Source organism: Pristiophorus japonicus, chromosome 9, assembly GCF_044704955.1.
Source record: "Pristiophorus japonicus isolate sPriJap1 chromosome 9, sPriJap1.hap1, whole genome shotgun sequence".
NCBI lineage: Eukaryota > Metazoa > Chordata > Chondrichthyes > Pristiophoridae > Pristiophorus > Pristiophorus japonicus.
This window is the reverse complement of record NC_091985.1, coordinates 187,724,551-187,746,964: the sequence shown is the minus strand read 5'-3', so window position 1 is coordinate 187,746,964 and position 22,414 is coordinate 187,724,551.

The window sequence follows — 22,414 nt, the reverse complement described above, 5'->3', positions numbered from 1 at the left end:
GAGCCAGACCCCCCTCAGCCTCCCTTGTCCCAGACTGACCCAGACGCCCCTCACCATCCCCTGTCCCAGACTGAGCCAGACCTCCCTCAGCCTCCCTTGTCCCAGACTGACCCAGACCCCCACTCCCCATCCCCTATCCCAGACTGACCCAGACTCCCCTCACCCTCCCCTGTCCCAGACTGACCCAGACCCCCCTCAAACTCCCCTGTCCCAGACTGACCCAGACCCGCCTCACCCGCCCCTGTCCCAGACTGACACAGAACCCCACCACCCTCACCTGTACCAGACTAACCCAGATCCCCCCCACCCTTCACTGTCCCAGACTGACGCAGACCTCCCCTCATACTCCCCTGTCCCAGACTGACCCAGACTACCCCCCCCACCCTCACCTGTTCCAGACTGACGAAGACCCCCCCTCACTCCCTTGTCCCAGACTGACCCTGACCCCCACCCCATCCTCACCTGTCCGAAAATCCCCCCCACACTCCCCTGTCCCAGACTGACCCATAACCCCTAACCCTCCCCTGACCGAGACTGACGCAGACCCCGACCTCACCCTCACCTGCCCCAGACTGACCCAGACGCCCCTCACCCTCCCTGTCCCAGACAGACCCAGAACCCCCTCAGCCTCTTCTGTCCCAGACTGAGCCAGACCCCCCTCAGCCTCCCTTGTCCCTGACTGACCCAGACCCCCACTCAGACCCCTGTCCAGACTGACCCAGACCCCCCTCACCCTCCCCTGTCCAGACTGACCCAGACCCCCTCACCCTCACCTGTCCCAGACTCCCCCCCACCCACCCCTGTCCCAGACTGACCCAGACCCCCCTCACCCTCCCCTGTCCCAGACTGACCCAGACCACCCTCACCCTCCCCTGTACCAGATTGACGCAGACTCCCCCCCCACCCTCACCTGTCCCAGACCCCCCACCCCCGCACTCCCATGTCCAAGACTGATCCATAACCCCTCACCCTCCCCTGTCCCAGACTTATCCAGACCGCCCTCACCCTCCCCTGTCCCAGACTGACACAGACCCCCTCACCCTACCCTGTCCCAGACTGACCAAGACCCCCCTCACCCTTCCCTGTCCCAGACTGACCCAGACCCCCCTCACCCTGCCCTGTCCCAGACTGACCCAGACTACCCCCCCCACCCTCACCTGTCCCAGACTGACCCAGACCCCCCTCACACTACCCTGTCCCAGACTGACCCACACCCCCCCTCACACTACCCTGTCCCAGACTGACCAAGATCCCCCTCACCCTCCCCTGTCCCAGACTGACCCAGACCCCAATCACCCTCCCCTGTCCCAATATGAACCAGACCCCCCTCACCCGCCACTTACCCAAACTGACCCAGAACACCCTCACCCTCCCCTGCCCCATACTGACCCTACCCCCTCACCCTCCCCTGTCCCAGACTAACCAAGACCCTCTCACCTTCCCCTGTCCCAGACTGACCCAGAGCCCCCCCCTCACCCTCCACTGTCCCAGACTGACCCAAACCCCCCTCAACCTCCCCTGTCCCAGACTGACGCAGATCTCCCTCACCCACCCCTGTCCCAGACTGATCCAGACCCACCTCACCCTCCCCTGTCCCAGACTGACCCAGACCCCCACTACCCTCACCTGTACCAGACTAACCCAGATCCCCCTCAACCTCACCTGTCCCAGACTGAGCCAGAGCCCCCTCAGCCTCCCTTGTCCCAGACTGACCCAGACGCCCCTCACCATCCCCTGTCCCAGACTGAGCCAGACCTCCCTCAGCCTCCCTTGTCCCAGACTGACCCAGACCCCCACTCCACATACCCTGCCCCAGACTGACCCAGACTCCCCTCACCCTCCCCTGTCCCAGACTGACCCAGACCCCCCACAAACTCCCCTGTCCCAGACTGACCCAGACCCGCCTCACCCGCCCCTGTCCCAGACTGACACAGAACCCCACCACCCTCACCTGTACCAGACTAACCCAGATCCCCACCACCCTTCACTGTCCCAGACTGACCCAGACGCCCCTCACCCTCCCTGTCCCAGACAGACCCAGAACCCCCTCAGCCTCCTCTGTCCCAGACTGAGCCAGAGCCCCCTCAGCCTCCCTTGTCCCTGACTGACCCAGACCCCCACTCAGACCCCTGTCCAGACTGACCCAGACCCCCTCACCCTCACCTGTCCCAGACTCGCCCCCACCCACCCCTGTCCCAGACTGACCCAGACCCCCCTCACCCTCCCCTGTCCCAGACTGACCCAGACCACCCTCACCCTCCCCTGTACCAGATTGACGCAGACTCCCCCCGCACCCTCACCTGTCCCAGACCCACCACCCCCGCACTCCCATGTCCAAGACTGATCCATAACCCCTCACCCTCCCCTGTACCAGACTAACCCAGATTCCCCCCACCCTTCACTGTCCCAGACTGACCCAGACCACCCCTCACACTCCCCTGTCCCAGACTGACCCAGACGACCCTCACCATCACCTGTCCCAGACTGACCCAAACCCCTCTCAACCTCCCCTGTCCCAGACTGACCCAGACCCCCCCTCACCCACCGCTGTCCCAGACTGACCCAGATCGCCCTCACCCACCCCTGTCCCAGACTGACACAGACAATCCTCATCCTCCTCCTGTCCCAGACTGACCCAGAGCGCCCCCCCCACCTCACCCTCCCCTGTCCCAGATTGACACAGACCCCCCTCACCCTCCCCTGTCCCAGACTGGCCCAGACCCGCCTCACCCTCCCCTGTCCCAGACTGGCCCAGACACCCTCACTCTCCCCTGTCCCAGACTGACCCAAACCCCCTCTACCTCCCCTGTCCCAGACTTACACAGACTCCCCTCACCCTCCCCTGTCCCAGACTGACCCAGTCCCCCTCACCCTCCCCTGTCCCAGACTGACACAGACCCCCTCACTCACCTGTCCCAGACTGACCCAGACCCCCTCACCCTCCCCTGTTCCAGACTGATCCAGACCCCCCCTCACTCCCCTGTCCCAGACTGACCCTGACCCCCACCCCATCCTCACCTGTCCGAAAATCCCCTCCACACTCCCCAGTCCCAGACTGACCCATAACCACTAGCCCTCCCCTGACCGAGACTGACGCAGACCCCGCCTCACCCTCGCCTGCCCCAGACTGACCCAGACGCCCCTCACCCTCCCTGTCCCAGACAGACCCAGAACCCCCTCAGCCTCCTCTGTCCCAGACTGAGCCAGACCCACCTCAGCCTCCCTTGTCCCTGACTGACCCAGACCCCCACTCAGACCCCTGTCCAGACTGACCCAGACCCCCTCACCCTCACCTGTCCCAGACTCCCCCCCACCCACCCCTGTCCCAGACTGACCCAGACCCCCCTCACCCTCCCCTGTCCCAGACTGACCCGGACCACCCTCACCCTCCCCTGTACCAGATTGACGCAGACTCCCCCCCCACCCTCACTTGTCCCAGACCCCCCACCCCCGCACTCCCATGTCCAAGACTGATCCATAACCCCTCACCCTCCCCTGTCCCAGACTTATCCAGACCACCCTCACACTCCCCTGTCCCAGACTGACACAGACCCCCTCACCCTCCCCTGTACCAGACTGACCAAGACCCCCCTCACCCTCCCCTGTCCCAGACTGACCCAGAGCCCCCTCACCCTGCCCTGTCCCAGACTGACCCAGACTACCCCCCCAACCCTCACCTGTCCCAGTCTGACTCAGACCCCCCTCACCCTCCCCGTCACAGACTGATCCAGATCCCCCTCACCCTCCCCTGTCCCAGACTGACCCAGACCCCCCTCACCCTCCCCTGTCCCAGACTGACCCAGACCACCCTCTCCCTTCCCCTGTCCCAGACTGACCCAGACCCCCCTCACCCTGCCGTGTCCCAGACTGACCCAGACACCCCTCACCCTCCCCTGTCCCAGACTGACCCAGACCCCCCTCACCCTCCCCTGTCCCAGACTGACCCAGAATCCCCTCACCGTCCCCTGTCCCAGACTGGCCCAGACACTCCCCCTCATCCTCCCCTGTCCCAGACTGACCCAGACACTCCCTCACCCACCCCTGTCCCAGACTGACACAGACAATCCTCATCCTCCTCCTGTCCCAGACTGACCCAGAGCGCCCCCCCCCACCTCACCCTCCCCTGTCCCAGATTGACACAGACCCCCCTCACGCTCCCCTGTCCCAGACTGGCAAAGACCCGCCTCACCCTCCCCTGTCCCAGACTGGCCCAGACACTCCCTCACCCTCCCCTGTCCCAGACTGACCCAAAACCCTCACCCTCCCCTGTCCCAGACTGACCCAGTCCCCCTCACCCTCCCCTGTCCCAGACTGACACAGACCCCCTCACTCACCTGTCCCAGACTGACCCAGATCCCCTCACCCTCCCCTGTTCCAGACTGATCCAGACCCCCCCTCACTCCCCTGTCCCAGACTGACCCTGACCCCCACCCCATCCTCACCTGTCCGAAAATCCCCCCCACACTCCCCAGTCCCAGACTGACCCATAACCCCTAACCCTCCCCTGACCGAGAGTGACGCAGACCCCGCCTCACCCTCGCCTGCCCCAGACTGACCCAGACGCCCCTCACCCTCCCTGTCCCAGACAGACCCAGAACCCCCTCAGCCTCCTCTGTCCCAGACTGAGCCAGACCCACCTCAGCCTCCCTTGTCCCTGACTGACCCAGACCCCCACTCAGACTCCTGTCCAGACTGACCCAGACCCCCTCACCCTCACCTGTCCCAGACTCCCCCCCACCCACCCCTGTCCCAGACTGACCCAGACCCCCCTCACCCTCCCCTGTCCCAGACTGACCCGGACCACACTCACCCTCCCCTGTACCAGATTGACGCAGACTCCCCCCCCACCCTCACCTGTCCCAGACCCCCCACCCCCGCACTCCCATGTCCAAGACTGATCCATAACCCCTCACCCTCCCCTGTCCCAGATTTAACCAGACCGCCCTCACACTCCCCTGTCCCAGACTGACACAGACCCCCTCACCCTCCCCTGTCCCAGACTGACCAAGACCCCCCTCACCCTCCCCTGTCCCAGACTGACCCAGACCCCCCTCACCCTGCCCTGTCCCAGACTGACCCAGACTATCCCCCCCCACCCTCACCTGTCCCAGACTGACCCAGAACCCCCTCACCCTCCCCTGTCACAGACTGACGCAGACTGCCCCCTCACACTCCGCTGCCCCAGACGAACCCAGACGCCCCTCACACTCTCCTGTCCCAGTCTGACTCAGACCCCCCTCACCCTCCCCGTCACAGACTGATCCAGATCCCCCTCACACTCCCCTGTCCCAGACTGAACCAGACCCCCCTCACCCTCCCCTGTCCCAGACTGACCCAGACCACCCTCTCCCTTCCCCTGTCCCAGACTGACCCAGACCCCCCTCACCCTGCCGTGTCCCAGACTGACCCAGACACCCCTCACCCTCCCCTGTCCCAGACTGACCCAGACCCCCCTCACCCTCCCCTGTCCCAGACTGACCCAGAACCCCCTCACCCTCCCCTGTCCCAGACTGGCCCAAACACTCCCCCTCATCCTCCCCTGTCCCAGACTGACCCAGACCCCCCTCACCCTCCACTGTCCCAGACTGACCCAAACCCCCCTCAACCTCCCCTGTCCCAGACTGACGCAGATCTCCCTCACCCACCCCTGTCCCAGACTGATCCAGACCCACCTCACCCTCCCCTGTCCCAGACTGACCCAGACCCCCACTACCCTCACCTGTACCAGACTAACCCAGATCCCCCTCAACCTCACCTGTCCCAGACTGAGCCAGACCCCCCTCAGCCTCCATTGTCCAAGACTGACCCAGACGCCCCTCACCATCCCCTGTCCCAGACTGAGCCAGACCTCCCTCAGCCTCTCTTGTCCCAGACTGACCCAGACCCCCACTCCCCATCCCCTATCCCAGACTGACCCAGACTCCCCTCACCCTCCCCTGTCCCAGACTGACCCAGACCCCCCTCAAACTCCCCTGTCCCAGACTGACCCAGACCCGCCTCACCCGCCCCTGTCCCAGACTGACACAGAACCCCACCACCCTCACCTGTACCAGACTAACCCAGATCCCCCCCACCCTTCACTGTCCCAGACTGACGCAGACCTCCCCTCATACTCCCCTGTCCCAGACTGACCCAGACTACCCCCCCCACCCTCACCTGTTCCAGACTGACGAAGACCCCCCCTCACTCCCTTGTCCCAGACTGACCCTGACCCCCACCCCATCCTCACCTGTCCGAAAATCCCCCCCACACTCCCCTGTCCCAGACTGACCCATAACCCCTAACCCTCCCCTGACCGAGACTGACGCAGACCCCGACCTCACCCTCACCTGCCCCAGACTGACCCAGACGCCCCTCACCCTCCCTGTCCCAGACAGACCCAGAACCCCCTCAGCCTCTTCTGTTCCAGACTGAGCCAGACCCCCCTCAGCCTCCCTTGTCCCTGACTGACCCAGACCCCCACTCAGACCCCTGTCCAGACTGACCCAGACCCCCCTCACCCTCCCCTGTCCAGACTGACCCAGACCCCCTCACCCTCACCTGTCCCAGACTCCCCCCCACCCACCCCTGTCCCAGACTGACCCAGACCCCCCTCACCCTCCCCTGTCCCAGACTGACCCAGACCACCCTCACCCTCCCCTGTACCAGATTGACGCAGACTCCCCCCCCACCCTCACCTGTCCCAGACCCCCCACCCCCGCACTCCCATGTCCAAGACTGATCCATAACCCCTCACCCTCCCCTGTCCCAGACTTATCCAGACCGCCCTCACCCTCCCCTGTCCCAGACTGACACAGACCCCCTCATCCTACCCTGTCCCAGACTGACCAAGACCCCCCTCACCCTTCCCTGTCCCAGACTGACCCAGACCCCCCTCACCCTGCCCTGTCCCAGACTGACCCAGACTACCCCCCCCACCCTCACCTGTCCCAGACTGACCCAGAACCCCCTCACCCTCCCCTGTCCCAGACTGACGCAGACTGCCCTCACACACTCCGCTGCCCCAGACTGACCCAGACCACCCTCACCCTCTCCTGTCCCAGTCTGACTCAGACCCCCCTCACCCTCCCCGTCACAGACTGATCCATATCCCCCTCACCCTCCCCTGTCCCAGACTGACCCAGACCCCCCTCACCCTCCCCTGTCCCAGACTGACCCAGACCACCCTCTCCCTTCCCCTGTCCCAGACTGACCCAGACCCCCCTCACCCTGCCGTGTCCCAGACTGACCCAGACACCCCTCACCCTCCCCTGTCCCAGACTGACCCAGACCCCCCTCACCCTCCCCTGTCCCAGACTGACCCAGAACCCCCTCACCCTCCCCTGTCCCAGACTGGTCCAGACACTCCCCCACACCCTCCCCTGTCCCAGACTGACCCAGACCCCCCTCACCCTCCACTGTCCCAGACTGACCCAGACCCCCCTCACCCTCCACTGTCCCAGACTGACGCAGTCTGCCCCCTCACACTCCCCTGCCCCAGACTGACCCAGACACCCCTCACCCTCTCCTGTCCCAGTCTGACTCAGACTGCCCTCACCCTCCCCGTCACAGACTGATCCAGATCCCCCTCACCCTCCACTGTCCCAGACTGACCCAGACCCCCCTCACCCTCCCCTGTCCCAGACTGACCCAGACCACCCTCTCCATTCCTCTGTCCCAGACTGACCACGCCCACTCACCCTCCCCTGTCCCAAACTGACCCAGACCCCCTCACCCTCCCCTGTCCCAGCCTGACCCAGACCCCCCTCACCCTCCCCTGTCCAAGACTGACCCAGAGCCCCTTCACCCTCCCCTGTCCCAGACTGACACAGACTCCCCTCACCATCCCCTGTCCCAGACCCCCTCACCCTCCCCTGTTCCAGACTGACAAAGACCCCCCTCACTTCTTTGTCCTAGACTGACCCAGACCCCCACTCACACTCCCCTGTCAGAGAGTGACGCAGACCCCCCTCACCCTCCCCTGTTCCACACTGACCCAAACCCCCTCACTCTCACCTGTCCCAGACTGACCCACACTCCTGCCAACCTCCCCTGTCCCAGACTGACCCAGTCCCGCAATCACTCGCCTGTCCAGACTGACCCAGACCCTCTCACCCTCCCCTGTCCCAGAATCCCCTCCACCCTCCCCTGTCCCAGTCTGACCCAAACTCCCTCACCCTCCCCTGTCCCAGATTGACCCAGATCACCCCCTCACTCCCCTGTCCCAGACTGACCCAGACCCCCAACCCCTCACCCTCCCCTGTCCCAGACTGACCCAGACCCCCCTCACACTCCCCTGTCCCAGACTGACCCAGACCCCGCACTCACTCCCCTGTCCCAGACTGACCCAAACCCCCTCACTCTCACCTGTTCCAGACTTACCCAGACCACTCCTCACTCCCTTGTCCCAGACTGACCCAGACCACCCCCCTCACGCTTCACTGCCCCAGACTGACCCAGATCCCCCTCACCCTCCCCTGCCCCAGACTGACCCAGAACCCCGCACCCTCCCCTGTCCCAGATTCCCCCCAACCCTCCCCTGTCCCAGTCTGACGCAAACCCCCCTCACCCTCCCCTGTCCCAGACTGACACAGATCCCCCTCACCCTCCCCTGTCCCAGACTGACCCAGAAACACTCACCGTCCCCTGTCCCAGACTGACCCAAACCTCCCTCACCCTCCCCTGTCCCAGACTGACACAGACTCCCTTCACCCTCCCCTGTCCCAGACTGACCCAGACCCCCCTCACCCTCCCCTGTCACAGACTGGCCCAGACCCCCCTCACCCTCCCCTGTCCCAGACTGACACAGACTCCTCTCACCCTCCCCTGTCCCAGACTGACACAGACCCCCTCACTCCCCTGTCCCAGACTAACCCAGATCCCGTCACCCTTCCCTGTTCCAGACTGACGAAGACCCCCCTTCACTTCCTTGTCCTAGACTGGCCCAGACCACCCTCACCCGCCCCTATCCCAGAATGACCCAGACCCCACTCACCCTCCCGTATCCCAGACTGACCCAGACCACCCTCACCCTTCCCTGTTCCAGACTGACCCAGACCCCCTCACCCTCCCCTGTCCCAGACTCACCCAGGCCCCCCTCACCCTCCCCTGTCCCAGAATGACCCAGACCCCCACCCCCTTCATCCTCCCCTGTCCCAGACTGACCCAGACCCCCCCTCACCCTCCCCTGTCCCAGACTGACCCAGACGACGCTCACCCTCCACTGTCCCAAACTGACCCAGACCCCCCTCACCCTCCCCTGTCCCAGACTGACAAAGACCCCCCTCAACATCCCCTGTCCAAGACTGACCCACACCCCCCTTACCCTCTCCTGTACTAGACCCCCATCACATTCCCCTGTCCCACACTGACCCAGACCCTCCTCACCCTCCTCTGTCCCAGACTGACCCAGATCCCACTCACCCTCCCCTGTCCCAGACTGACCCAGACCCCACTCACCCACCCTGTCCCAGACTGACCCAGACCCCCCTCAACCTCTCCTGTCCCAGACTGACCGAGACACCCCTCACCCTCCCCTGTCCCAGACTGACCCAGACCCCCCTCACCCTCCCCTGTCCCACACTGACACAGACCCGCCTCACCCTCCCCTGTCCCAGACTCCCCTCCACCCTCCCCTGTCCCAGTCTGACCCAAACTCCCTCACCCTCCCCTGTCCCAGATTGACCCAGATCACCCCCTCACTCTCCTGTCCCAGACTGACCCAGACCCCCAACCCCTCACCCTCCCCTGTCCCAGACTGACCCAGACCCCACTCACACTCCCCTGTCCCAGACTGACCCAGACCCCGCCCTCACTCCCCTGTCCCAGACTGACCCAAACCCCCTCACTCTCACCTGTTCCAGACTTACCCAGACCACTCCTCACTCCCTTGTCCCAGACTGACCCAGACCACCCCCCTCACGCTTCACTGCCCCAGACTGACCCAGATCCCCCTCACCCTCCCCTGCCCCAGACTGACCCAGACCCCGGCACCCTCCCCTATCCCAGATTCCCCCCAACCCTCCCCTGTCCCAGTCTGACCCAAACCCCCCTCACCTTCCCCTGTCCCAGACTGACCCAGAACCTCCTCACCCTCCCATGTCCCAGACTGACGAAGACCCCCCTCACCCTCCCCTATCCCAGACTGACCCACACCCACCTTACCCTCTCCTGTACTAGACCCCCATCACATTCCCCTGTCCCAGACTGACCCAGAACCTCCTCACCCTCCCCTGTCCCAGACTGACCCAGATCCCCTCACCCTCCCTTTTCCCAGATTGACCCAGACCCCCCTCACCCTCCCCTGTCCCAGACTGACCCAGACCCCCCTCATCCTCCCCTGTCCCACACTGACCCAGAACCCCCCTCACACTCCCCTGTCATAGTCTGACCCAGACGCCCCTTACCCTCCCCTGTCCCAGACTGTCCGAGACCCCCCTCACCCTCCCCTGTCCCAGACTGACCCAGACCCCCCTGACCCTATCCTGTCCCAGACTGACCCAGACCACCCTCACCCTACTCTGTCCCAGACTGTCCGAGACCCCCCTCACCCTCCCCTGTCCCAGATTGTCCGAGACCCCCCTCACCCTCCCCTGTCCCAGACTGACTCAGATCCACCTCTCACCCTCCCCTGTCCCAGACTGACCCAGACCCCCACACCCTCGCCTGACCCAGACTGACCCAGACCATCCTCACCCTCCCCTGTCCCAGACCCCCCTCACCCTCTCCTGTCCCAGACTGACCGAGACCCCCCTCACCCTCCCCTGTCCAGACTGACCCAGACCCCACTCACCCTCCCCTGTCCCAGACTGACTCAGATCCACCTCTCACCCTCCCCTGTCCCAGACTGACCGAGACCCCCCTCACCCTCCCCTGTCCAGACTGACCCAGACCCCACTCACCCTCCCCAGTCCCAGACTGACCCAGCCCCCCTCACCCTCCCCTGTCCCAGACTGACACAGACTCCCCTCACCATCCCCTGTCCCAGACTGACCCAGACCCCAATCACCCTCCCCTGTCCCAGACTGACCCAGAGCCACCTCACACTCCCCTGTCCCAGACTGACGAAGACCCCCCCTCACTTCTTTGTCCTAGACTGACGCAGACCCCCCCTCACCCTCCCCTGTTCCACACTGACCCAAACCCCCTCACTCTCACCTGTCCCAGACTGACCCACACCCCCGCCAACCTCCCCTGTCCCAGACTGACCCAGTCCCGCAATCACTCGCCAGTCCAGACTGACCCAGACCACCCCTCTCACGCTTCACTGCCCCAAACTGACCCAGATCCCCCTCACCCTCCCCTGCCCCAGATTGACCCAGACCCCCGCACCTTTCCCTGTCCCAGATTCCCCCCAACCCTCCCCTGTCCCAGTCTGACCCAAACCCCCCTCACCCTCCCCTGTCCCAGACTGACCCAGAACCTCCTCACCCTCCCATGTCCCAGACTGACGAAGACCCCCCTCACCCTCCCCTGTCCCAGACTGACCCACACCCACCTTACCCTCTCCTGTACTAGACCCCCATCACATTCCCCTGTCCCATACTGACCCAGACCCTCCTCACCCACCCCTGTCCAGACTGACCCAGATCCCCTCACCCTCCCTTTTCCCAGATTGACCCAGACCCCCCCTCACCCTCCAATGTACCGACTGACCCAGACCCCCCTCACTCTCCCCTGTCCCAGACTGACCCAGACCCCCCTCATCCTCCCCTGTCCCACACTGACCCAGAACCCCCCTCACACTCCCCTGTCCCAGACTGACCCGGACACCCCCTCACCCTCCTCTGTCCCAGACTGACCCAGACCACCCTCACCCTTCTCTGTCCCAGACTGTCCGAGACCCCCTCACCCTCCCCTGTCCCAGACTGACCCAGACCCCCCTGACCCTATCCTGTCCCAGACTGACCCAGACCACCCTCACCCTACTCTGTCCCAGACTGTCCGAGACCCCCCTCACCCTCCCCTGTCCCAGATTGTCCGAGACCCCCCTCACCCTCCCCTGTCCCAGACTGACCCAGATCCACCATTCACCCTCCCCTGTCCCAGACTGACCCAGACCCCCACACCCTCGCCTGACCCAGACTGACCCAGACCATCCTCACCCTCCCCTGTCCCAGACCCCCCTCACCCTCTCCTGTCCCAGACTGACCGAGACCCCCCTCACCTTCCCCTGTCCAGACTGACCCAGACCCCACTCACCCTCCCCAGTCCCAGACTGACCCAGACCCCCCTCACCCTCCCCTGATCCAGACTGACCCAGACCCCAATCACCCTTCCCTGTCCCAGACTGACCCAGACCCCCTAACCCGCCCCATCCCAAACTGACCCAGAACCACCTCACCCTCCCCTGCCCCAAATTGACCCAGACCCCCCTCACACTACCCTGTCCCAGACTGACCCACACCCCCCCTCACACTACCCTGTCCCAGACTGACCAAGATCCCCCTCACCCTTCCCTGTCCCAGACTGACCCAGACCCCAATCACCCTCCCCTGTCCCACTATGAACCAGACCCCCCTCACCCGCCACTGTCCCAAACTGACCCAGAACACCCTCACCCTCCCCTGCCCCATACTGACCCATACCCCCTCACCCTCCCCTGTCCCAGACTCACCCAGTTCCCCCCTCACACTACCCTGTCCCAGACTAACCAAGACCCTCTCACCTTTCCCTGTCCCAGACTGACCCAGAGCCCCCCTCACCCTCCACTGTCCCAGACTGACCCAAACCCCCCTCAACCTCCCCTGTCCCAGACTGATGCAGATCTCCCTCACCCACCCCTGTCCCAGACTGATCCAGACCCACCTCACCCTCCCCTGTCCCAGACTGACCCAGACCCCCACTACCCTCACCTGTACCAGACTAACCCAGATCCCCCTCAACCTCACCTGTCCCAGACTGAGCCAGACCCCCCTCAGCCTCCCTTGTCCCAGACTGACCCAGACGCCCCTCACCATCCCCTGTCCCAGACTGAGCCAGACCTCCCTCAGCCTCCCTTGTCCCAGACTGACCCAGACCCCCACTCCCCATCCCCTGTCCGAGACTGACCCAGACTCCCCTCACCCTCCCCTGTCCCAGACTGACCCAGACCCCCCTCAAACTCCCATGTCCCAGACTGACCCAGACCCGCCTCACCCGCCCCTGTCCCAGACTGACACAGAACCCCACCACCCTCACCTGTACCAGACTAACCCAGATCCCCCCCACCCTTCACTGTCCCAGACTGACCCAGACCCCCCCTCATACTCCCCTGTCCCACACTGACCCAGAAGCCCCTCACCATCACCTGTCCCAGACTGACCCAAACCCCTCTCAACCTCCCCTGTCCCAGACTGACCCAGATCCCCCTCACCCACCGCTGTCCCAGACTGACCCAGATCGCCCTCACCCTTCCCTGTCCCAGACTGACCCAAACCCCCTCTCCCTCCCCTGTCCCAGACTTACACAGACTCCCCTCACCCTCCCCTGTCCCAGACTGGCCCAGAGCGCCCCCCCCACCTCACCCTCCCCTGTCCCAGATTGACACAGACCCCCCTCACCCTCCCCTGTCCCAGACTGGCCCAGACCCGCCTCACCCTCCCCTGTCCCAGACTGGCCCAGACACTCCCTCACCCTCCCCTGTCCCAGACTGACCCAAACCCCCTCTCCCTCCCCTGTCCCAGACTTACACAGACTCCCCTCACCCTCCCCTGTCCCAGACTGACCCAGTCTCCCTCACCCTCCCCTGTTCCAGACTGACAAAGACCCCCCCTCACTCCCTTGTCCCAGAATGACCCAGACCCCCACTCACACTCCCCTTTCTGAGACAGACGCAGACCCATCCCCTCACCCTCCATGGTCCCAGACTGACACAGACCCCCTCACTCACCTGTCCCAGACTGACCCAGACCCCCTCACCCTCCCCTGTTCCAGACTGATCCAGACCCCCCCTCACTCCCCTGTCCCAGACTGACCCTGACCCCCACCCCATCCTCACCTGTCCGAAAATCCCCCCCACACTCCCCTGTCCCAGATTGACCCATAACCCCTAACCCTCCCCTGACCGAGACTGACGCAGACCCCGACCTCACCCTCACCTGCTCCAGACAGACCCAGAACCCCCTCAGCCTCCTCTGTCCCAGACTGAGCCAGACCCCACTCAGCCTCCCTTGTCCCTGACTGACCCAGACCATCACTCAGACCCCTGTCCAGACTGACCCAGACCCCCTTCACCCTCCCCTGTCCAGACTGACCCAGACCCCCTCACCCTCACCTGTCCCAGACTCCCCCCCACCCACCCCTGTCCCAGACTGACCCAGACCCCCCTCACCCTCCCCTGTCCCAGACTGACCCAGACCACCATCACCCTCCCCTGTACCAGATTGACGCAGACTCCCCCCCCACCCTCACCTGTCCCAGACCCCCCACCCCCGCACTCCCATGTCCAAGAATGATCCATAACCCCTCACCCTCCCCTGTCCCAGACTTATCCAGACCGCCCTCACTCTCCCCTGTCCCAGACTGACACAGACCCCTTCACCCTACCCTGTCCCAGACTGACCAAGACCACCCTCACCCTCCCCTGTCCCAGACTGACCAAGACCCCCCTCACCCTGCCCTGTCCCAGACTGACCCAGACTACCCCCCCCACCCTCACCTGTCCCAGACTGACCCAGAACCCCCTCACCCTCCCCTGTCCCAGACTGACGCAGACTGCCCCCTCACACTCCGCTGCCCCAGACTGACCCAGACCACCCTCACCCTCTCCTGTCCCAGTCTGACTCAGACCCCCCTCACCCTCCCCGTCACAGACTGATCCAGATCCCCCTCACCCTGCCGTGTCCCAGACTGACCCAGACACCCCTCACCCTCCCCTGTCCCAGACTGACCCAGACCCCCCTCACCCTCCCCTGTCCCAGACTGACCCAGAACCCCCTCACCCTCCCCTGTCCCAGACTGGCCCAGACACTCCCCCTCACCCTCCCCTGTCCCAGACTGACCCAGACCCCCGTCACCCTCCCCTGTCCCAGACTGACCCAGACCCCCCTCACCCTCCACTGTCCCAGACTGACGCAGTCTGCCCCCTCACACTCCCCTGCCCCAGACTGACCCAGACACCCCTCACCCTCTCCTGTCCCAGTCTGACTCAGACCGCGCTCACCCTCCCCGTCACAGACTGATCCAGATCCCCCTCACCCTCCCCTGTCCCAGACTGACCCAGACCCCCCTCACCCTCCCCTGTCCCAGACTGACCCAGACCACCCTCTCCCTTCCTCTGTCCCAGACTGACCACGCCCACTCACCCTCCCCTGTCCCAGACTGACCCAGACCCCCTCACCCTCCCCTGTCCCAGACTGACCCAGACCCCCCTCACCCTCCCCTGTCCCAGACTGACCCAGAGCCCCCTCACCCTCCCCTGTCCCAGACTGACACAGACTCCCCTCACCATCCCCTGTCCCAGACCCCCTCACCCTCCCCTGTTCCAGACTGACGAAGACCCCCCTCACTTCTTTGTCCTAGACTGACCCAGACCCCCACTCACACTCCCCTGTCAGAGAGTGACGCAGACCCCCCTCACCCTCCCCTGTTCCACACTGACCCAAACCCCCTCACTCTCACCTGTCCCAGACTGACCCACACTCCCGCCAACCTCCCCTGTCCCAGACTGACCCAGTCCCGCAATCACTCGCCTGTCCAGACTGACCCAGACCCCCTCACCCTCACCTGTCCCAGACTCTCCTCCACCCTCCCCTGTCCCAGTCTGACCCAAACTCCCTCACCCTCCCCTGTCCCAGATTGACCCAGATCACCCCCTCACTCCCCTATCCCAGACTGACCCAGACCCCCAACCCCTCACCCTCCCCTGTCCCAGACTGACCCAGACCCCCCTCACACTCCCCTGTCCCGGCCTGACCCAGACCCCGCCCTCACTCCCCTGTCCCAGACTGACCCAAACCCCCTCACTCTCACCTGTTCCAGACTTACCCAGACCACTCCTCACTCTCTTGTCCCAGACTGACCCAGACCACCCCCCTCACGCTTCACTGCCCCAGACTGACCCAGATCCCCCTCACCCTCCCCTGCCCCAGACTGACCCAGACCCCCGCACCCTCCCCTGTCCCAGATTGCCCCCAACCCTCCCCTGTCCCAGTCTGACCCAAACGCCCCTCACCCTCCCCTGTCCCAGACTGACCCAGAACCTCCTCACCCTCCCATGTCCCAGACTGACGAAGACCCCCCTCACCCTCCCCTGTCCCAGACTGACCCACACCCACCTTACCCTCTCCTGTACTAGACCCCCATCACATTCCCCTGTCCCAGACTGACCCAGAACCTCCTCAACCTCCCCTGTCCCAGACTGACCCAGATCCCCTCACGCTCCCTTTTCCCAGATTGACCCAGATCCCCCTCACCCTCCCATGTACCGACTGACCCAGACCCCCCTCACCCTCCCCTGTCCCAGACTGACCCAGACCCCCTCATCCTCCCCTGTCGCACACTGACCCAGAACACCCCTCACACTCCCCTGTCCCAGTCTGACCCAGACCCCCCCTACCCGCCCCTGTCCCAGACTGACCAAGACACCCCCTCACCCTCCTGTATCCCAGACTGACACAGACGACCCTCACCCTCCTCTGTCCCAGACTGTCCGAGACCCCCCTCACCCTCCCCTGTCCCAGACTGACCCAGACCCCCCTGACCCTATCCTGTCCCAGACTGACCCAGACCACCCTCACCCTACTCTGTCCCAGACTGTCCGAGACCCCCCTCACCCTCCCCTGTCCCAGATTGTCCGAGACCCCCCTCACCCTCCCCTGTCCCAGACTGACCCAGATCCACCTCTCACCCTCCCCTGTCCCACTGACCTAGACCCCCACACCCTCGCCTGACCCAGACTGACCCAGACCCTCCTCACCCTCCCCTGTCCCAGAGCCCCCTCACCCTCTCCTGTGCCAGACTGACCGAGACCCGCCTCACCCTCCCCTGTCCAGACTGACCCAGACCCCACTCACCCTCCCCAGTCCCAGACTGACCCAGACACCCCTCACCCTCCACTGTCCCAGACCCCAATCACCCTTCCCTGTCCCAGACTGACCCAGACCCCCTTACCCGCCGCGTCCCAAACTGACCCAGAACCACCTCACCCTCCCCTGCCCCAAATTGACCCAGACGACCCTCACACTACCCTGTCCCAGACTGACCCACACCCCCCCTCACACTACCCTGTCCCAGACTGACCAAGATCCCCCTCACCCTCCCCTGTCCCAGACTGACCCAGACCCCAATCACCCTCCCCTGTCCCAATATGAACCAGACCCCCCTCACCCGCCACTGTCCCAAACTGACCCAGAACACCCTCACCCTCCCCTGCCCCATACTGACCCATACCCCCTCACCCTCCCCTGTCCCAGACTCACCCAGTCCCCCCCTCACACTACCCTGTCCCAGACTAACCAAGACCCTCTCACCTTCCCCTGTCCCAGACTGACCCAGAGCCCCCCTCACCCTCCACTGTCCCAGACTGACCCAAACCACCCTCACCCTCCCCTGTCACAGACTGACACAGACTCCCTTCACCGTCCCCTGTCCCAGACTGACCCAGACCCCCCTCACCCTCCCCTGTCACAGACTGGCCCAGACCCCCCTCAGCCTCCCCTGTCCCAGATTGACACAGACTCCTCTCACCCTCCCCTGTCCCAGACTGACACAGACCCCCTCACTCCCCTGTCCCAGACTAACCCAGACCCCGTCACCCTTCCCTGTTCCAGACTGACGAAGACCCCCCCTCACTTCCTTGTCCTAGACTGGCCCAGACCCCCCTCACCCGCCCCTATCCCAGACTGACCCAGACCCCACTCACCCTCCCGTATCCCAGACTGACCCAGACCACCCTCACCCTTCCCTGTTCCAGACTGACCCAGACCCCCTCACCCTCCCCTGTCCCAGACTCACCCAGGCCCCCCTCACCCTCCCCTGTCCCAGAATGACCCAGACCCCCACCCCCTTCATCCTCCCCTGTCCCAGACTGACCCAGACCCCCCCTCACCCTCCCCTGTCCCAGACTGACCCAGACGACGCTCACCCTCCACTGTCCCAAACTGACCCAGACCCCCCTCACCGTCCCCTGTCCCAGACTGACAAAGACCCCCCTCAACATCCCCTGTCCAAGACTGACCCACACCCCCCTTACCCTCTCCTGTACTAGACCCCCATCACATTCCCCTGTCCCACACTGACCCAGACCCTCCTCACCCTCCTCTGTCCCAGACTGACCCAGATCCCACTCACCCTCCACTGTCCCAGACTGACCCAGACCCCACTCACCCACCCTGTCCCAGACTGACCCAGACCCCCCTCACCCTCTCCTGTCCCAGACTGACCGAGACACCCCTCACCCTCCCCTGTCCCAGACTGACCCAGACCCCCCTCACCCTCCCCTGTCCCACACTGACACAGACCCGCCTCACCCTCCCCTGTCCCAGACTCCCCTCCACCCTCCCCTGTCCCAGTCTGACCCAAACTCCCTCACCCTCCCCTGTCCCAGATTGACCCAGATCACCCCCTCACTCCCCTGTCCCAGACTGACCCAAACCCCCTCACTCTCACCTGTTCCAGACTTACCCAGACCACTCCTCACTCCCTTGTCCCAGACTGACCCAGACCACCCCCCTCACGCTTCACTGCCCCAGACTGACCCAGATCCCCCTCACCCTCCCCTGCCCCAGACTGACCCAGACCCCTGCACCCTCCCCTGTCCCAGATTCCCCCCAACCCTCCCCTGTCCCAGTCTGAACCAAACCCCCCTCACCCTCCCCTGTCCCAGACTGACCCAGAACCTCCTCACCCTCCCATGTCCCAGACTGACGAAGACCCCCCTCACCCTCCCCTGTCCCAGACTGACCCACACCCACCTTACCCTCTCCTGTACTAGACCCCCATCACATTCCCCTGTCCCAGACTGACCCAGAACCTCCTCACCCTCCCCTGTCCCAGACTGACCCAGACCACCCTCACTCTTCTCTGTCCCAGACTGTCCGAGACCCCCCTCACCCTCCCCTGTCCCAACTGACCCAGACCCCCCTGACCCTATCCTGTGGGGTACCGCAAGGTTCTGTGCTGGGGCCCCAGCTGTTTACACTGTACATTAATGATTTAGATGAGGGGATTAAATGTAGTATCTCCAAATTTGCGGATGACACAAAGTTGGGTGGCAGTGTGAGCTGCGAGGAGGATGCTGTGAGGCTGCAGAGCGACTTGGATAGGTTAGGTGAGTGGGCAAATGCATGGCAGATGAAGTATAATGTGGATAAATGTGAGGTTATCCACTTTGGTGGTAAAAACAGAGAGACAGACTATTATCTGAATGGTGACAGATTAGGAAAAGGGGAGGTGCAAAGAGACCTGGGTGTCATGGTACATCAGTCATTGAAGGTTGGCATGCAGGTGCAGCAGGCGGTTAAGAAAGCAAATGGCATGTTGGCCTTCATAGCAAGGGGATTTGAGTACAGGGGCAGGGAGGTGTTGCTACAGTTGTACAGGGCCTTGGTGAGGCCACACCTGGAGTATTGTGTACAGTTTTGGTCTCCTAACCTGAGGAAGGACATTCTTGCTATTGAGGGAGTGCAGCGAAGGTTCACCAGACTGATTCCCGGGATGGCGGGACTGACCTATCAAGAAAGACTGGATCAACTGGGCTTGTATTCACTGGAGTTCAGAAGAATGAGAGGGGACCTCATAGAAACATATAAAATTCTGACGGGGTTAGACAGGTTAGATGCAGGAAGAATGTTCCCAATGTTGGGGAAGTCCAGAACCAGAGGTCACAGTCTAAGGATAAGGGGTAAGCCATTTAGGACCGAGATGCGGAGGAACTTCTTCACCCAGAGAGTGGTGAACCTGTGGAATTCTCTACCACAGAAAGTTGTTGAGGCCAATTCACTAAATATATTCAAAAAGGAGTTAGATGAGGTCCTTACTGCTAGGGGGATCAAGGGGTATGGCGAGAAAGCAGGAATGGGGTACTGAAGTTGAATGTTCAGCCATGAACTCATTGAATGGCGGTGCAGGCTAGAAGGGCCGAATGGCCTACTCCTGCACCTATTTTCTATGTTTCTATGTTTCTATGTTTCTATGTCCCAGACTGACCCAGACCACCCTCACCCTACTCTGTCCCAGACTGTCCGAGACCCCCCTCACCCTCCCCTGTCCCAGACTGACCCAGATCCCACTCACCCTCCCCAGTCCCAGACTGACCCAGACCCCCCTGACCCTATCCTGTCCCAGACTGACCCAGACCACCCTCACCCTACTCTGTCCCAGACTGTCCGAGACCCCCCTCACCCTCCCCTGTCCCAGATTGTCCGAGACCCCCCTCACCCTCCCCTGTCCCAGACTGACCCAGATCCACCTCTCACCCTCCCCTGTCCCAGACTGACCCAGACCATCCTCACCCTCCCCTGTCCCAGACCCTCCTCACCCTCTCCTGTCCCAGACTGACCGAGACCCCCCTCACCTTCCCCTGTCCAGACTGACCCAGACCCCACTCACCCTCCCCAGTCCCAGACTGACCCAGACCCCCCTCACCCTCCCCTGTCCCAGACTGACCCAGACCCCAATCACCCTTCCCTGTCCCAGACTGACCCAGACCCCCTTACCCGCCCCATCCCAAACTGACCCAGAACCACCTTACCCTCCCCTGCCCCAAATTGACCCAGACCCCCCTCACACTACCCTGTCCCAGACTGACCCACACCCCCCTCACACTACCCTGTCCCAGACTGACCAAGATCCCCCTCACCCTTCCCTGTCCCAGACTGACCCAGACCCCAATCACCCTCCCCTGTCCCACTATGAACCAGACCCCCCTCACCCGCCACTGTCCCAAACTGACCCAGAACACCCTCACCCTCCCCTGCCCCATACTGACCCATACCCCCTCACCCTCCCCTGTCCCAGACTCACCCAGTTCCCCCCTCACACTACCCTGTCCCAGACTAACCAAGACCCTCTCACCTTTCCCTGTCCCAGACTGACCCAGAGCCCCCCTCACCCTCCACTGTCCCAGACTGACCCAAACCCCCCTCAACCTCCCCTGTCCTAGACTGGTGCAGATCTCCCTCACCCACCCCTGTCCCAGACTGATCCAGACCCACCTCACCCTCCCCTGTCCCAGACTGACCCAGACCCCCACTACCCTCACCTGTACCAGACTAACCCAGATCCCCCTCAACCTCACCTGTCCCAGACTGAGCCAGACCCCCCTCAGCCTCCCTTGTCCCAGACTGACCCAGACGCCCCTCACCATCCCCTGTCCCAGACTGAGCCAGACCTCCCTCAGCCTCCCTTGTCCCAGACTGACCCAGACCCCCACTCCCCATCCCCTGTCCGAGACTGACCCAGACTCCCCTCACCCTCCCCTGTCCCAGACTGACCCAGACCCCCCTCAAACTCCCCTGTCCCAGACTGACCCAGACCCGCCTCACCCGCCCCTGTCCCAGACTGACACAGAACCCCACCACCCTCACCTGTACCAGACTAACCCAGATCCCCCCCACCCTTCACTGTCCCAGACTGACCCAGACCCCCCCTCATACTCCCCTGTCCCACACTGACCCAGAAGCCCCTCACCATCACCTGTCCCAGACTGACCCAAACCCCTCTCAACCTCCCCTGTCCCAGACTGACCCAGATCCCCCTCACCCACCGCTGTCCCAGACTGACCCAGATCGCCCTCACCCTTCCCTGTCCCAGACTGACCCAAACCCCCTCTCCCTCCCCTGTCCCAGACTTACGCAGACTCCCCTCACCCTCCCCTGTCCCAGACTGGCCCAGAGCGCCCCCCCCACCTCACCCTCCCCTGTCCCAGATTGACACAGACCCCCCTCACCCTCCCCTGTCCCAGACTGGCCCAGACCCGCCTCACCCTCCCCTGTCCCAGACTGGCCCAGACACTCCCTCACCCTCCCCTGTCCCAGACTGACCCAAACCCCCTCTCCCTCCCCTGTCCCAGACTTACACAGACTCCCCTCACCCTCCCCTGTCCCAGACTGACCCAGTCTCCCTCACCCTCCCCTGTTCCAGACTGACGAAGACCCCCCCTCACTCCCTTGTCCCAGAATGACCCAGACCCCCACTCACACTCCCCTTTCTGAGACAGACGCAGACCCATCCCCTCACCCTTCATGGTCCCAGACTGACACAGACCCCCTCACTCACCTGTCCCAGACTGACCCAGACCCCCTCACCCTCCCCTGTTCCAGACTGATCCAGACCCCCACTCACTCCCCTGTCCCAGACTGACCCTGACCCCCACCCCATCCTCACCTGTCCGAAGATCCCCCCCACACTCCCCTGTCCCAGATTGACCCATAACCCCTAACCCTCCCCTGACCGAGACTGACGCAGACCCCGACCTCACCCTCACCTGCTCCAGACTGACCCAGACGCCCCTCAC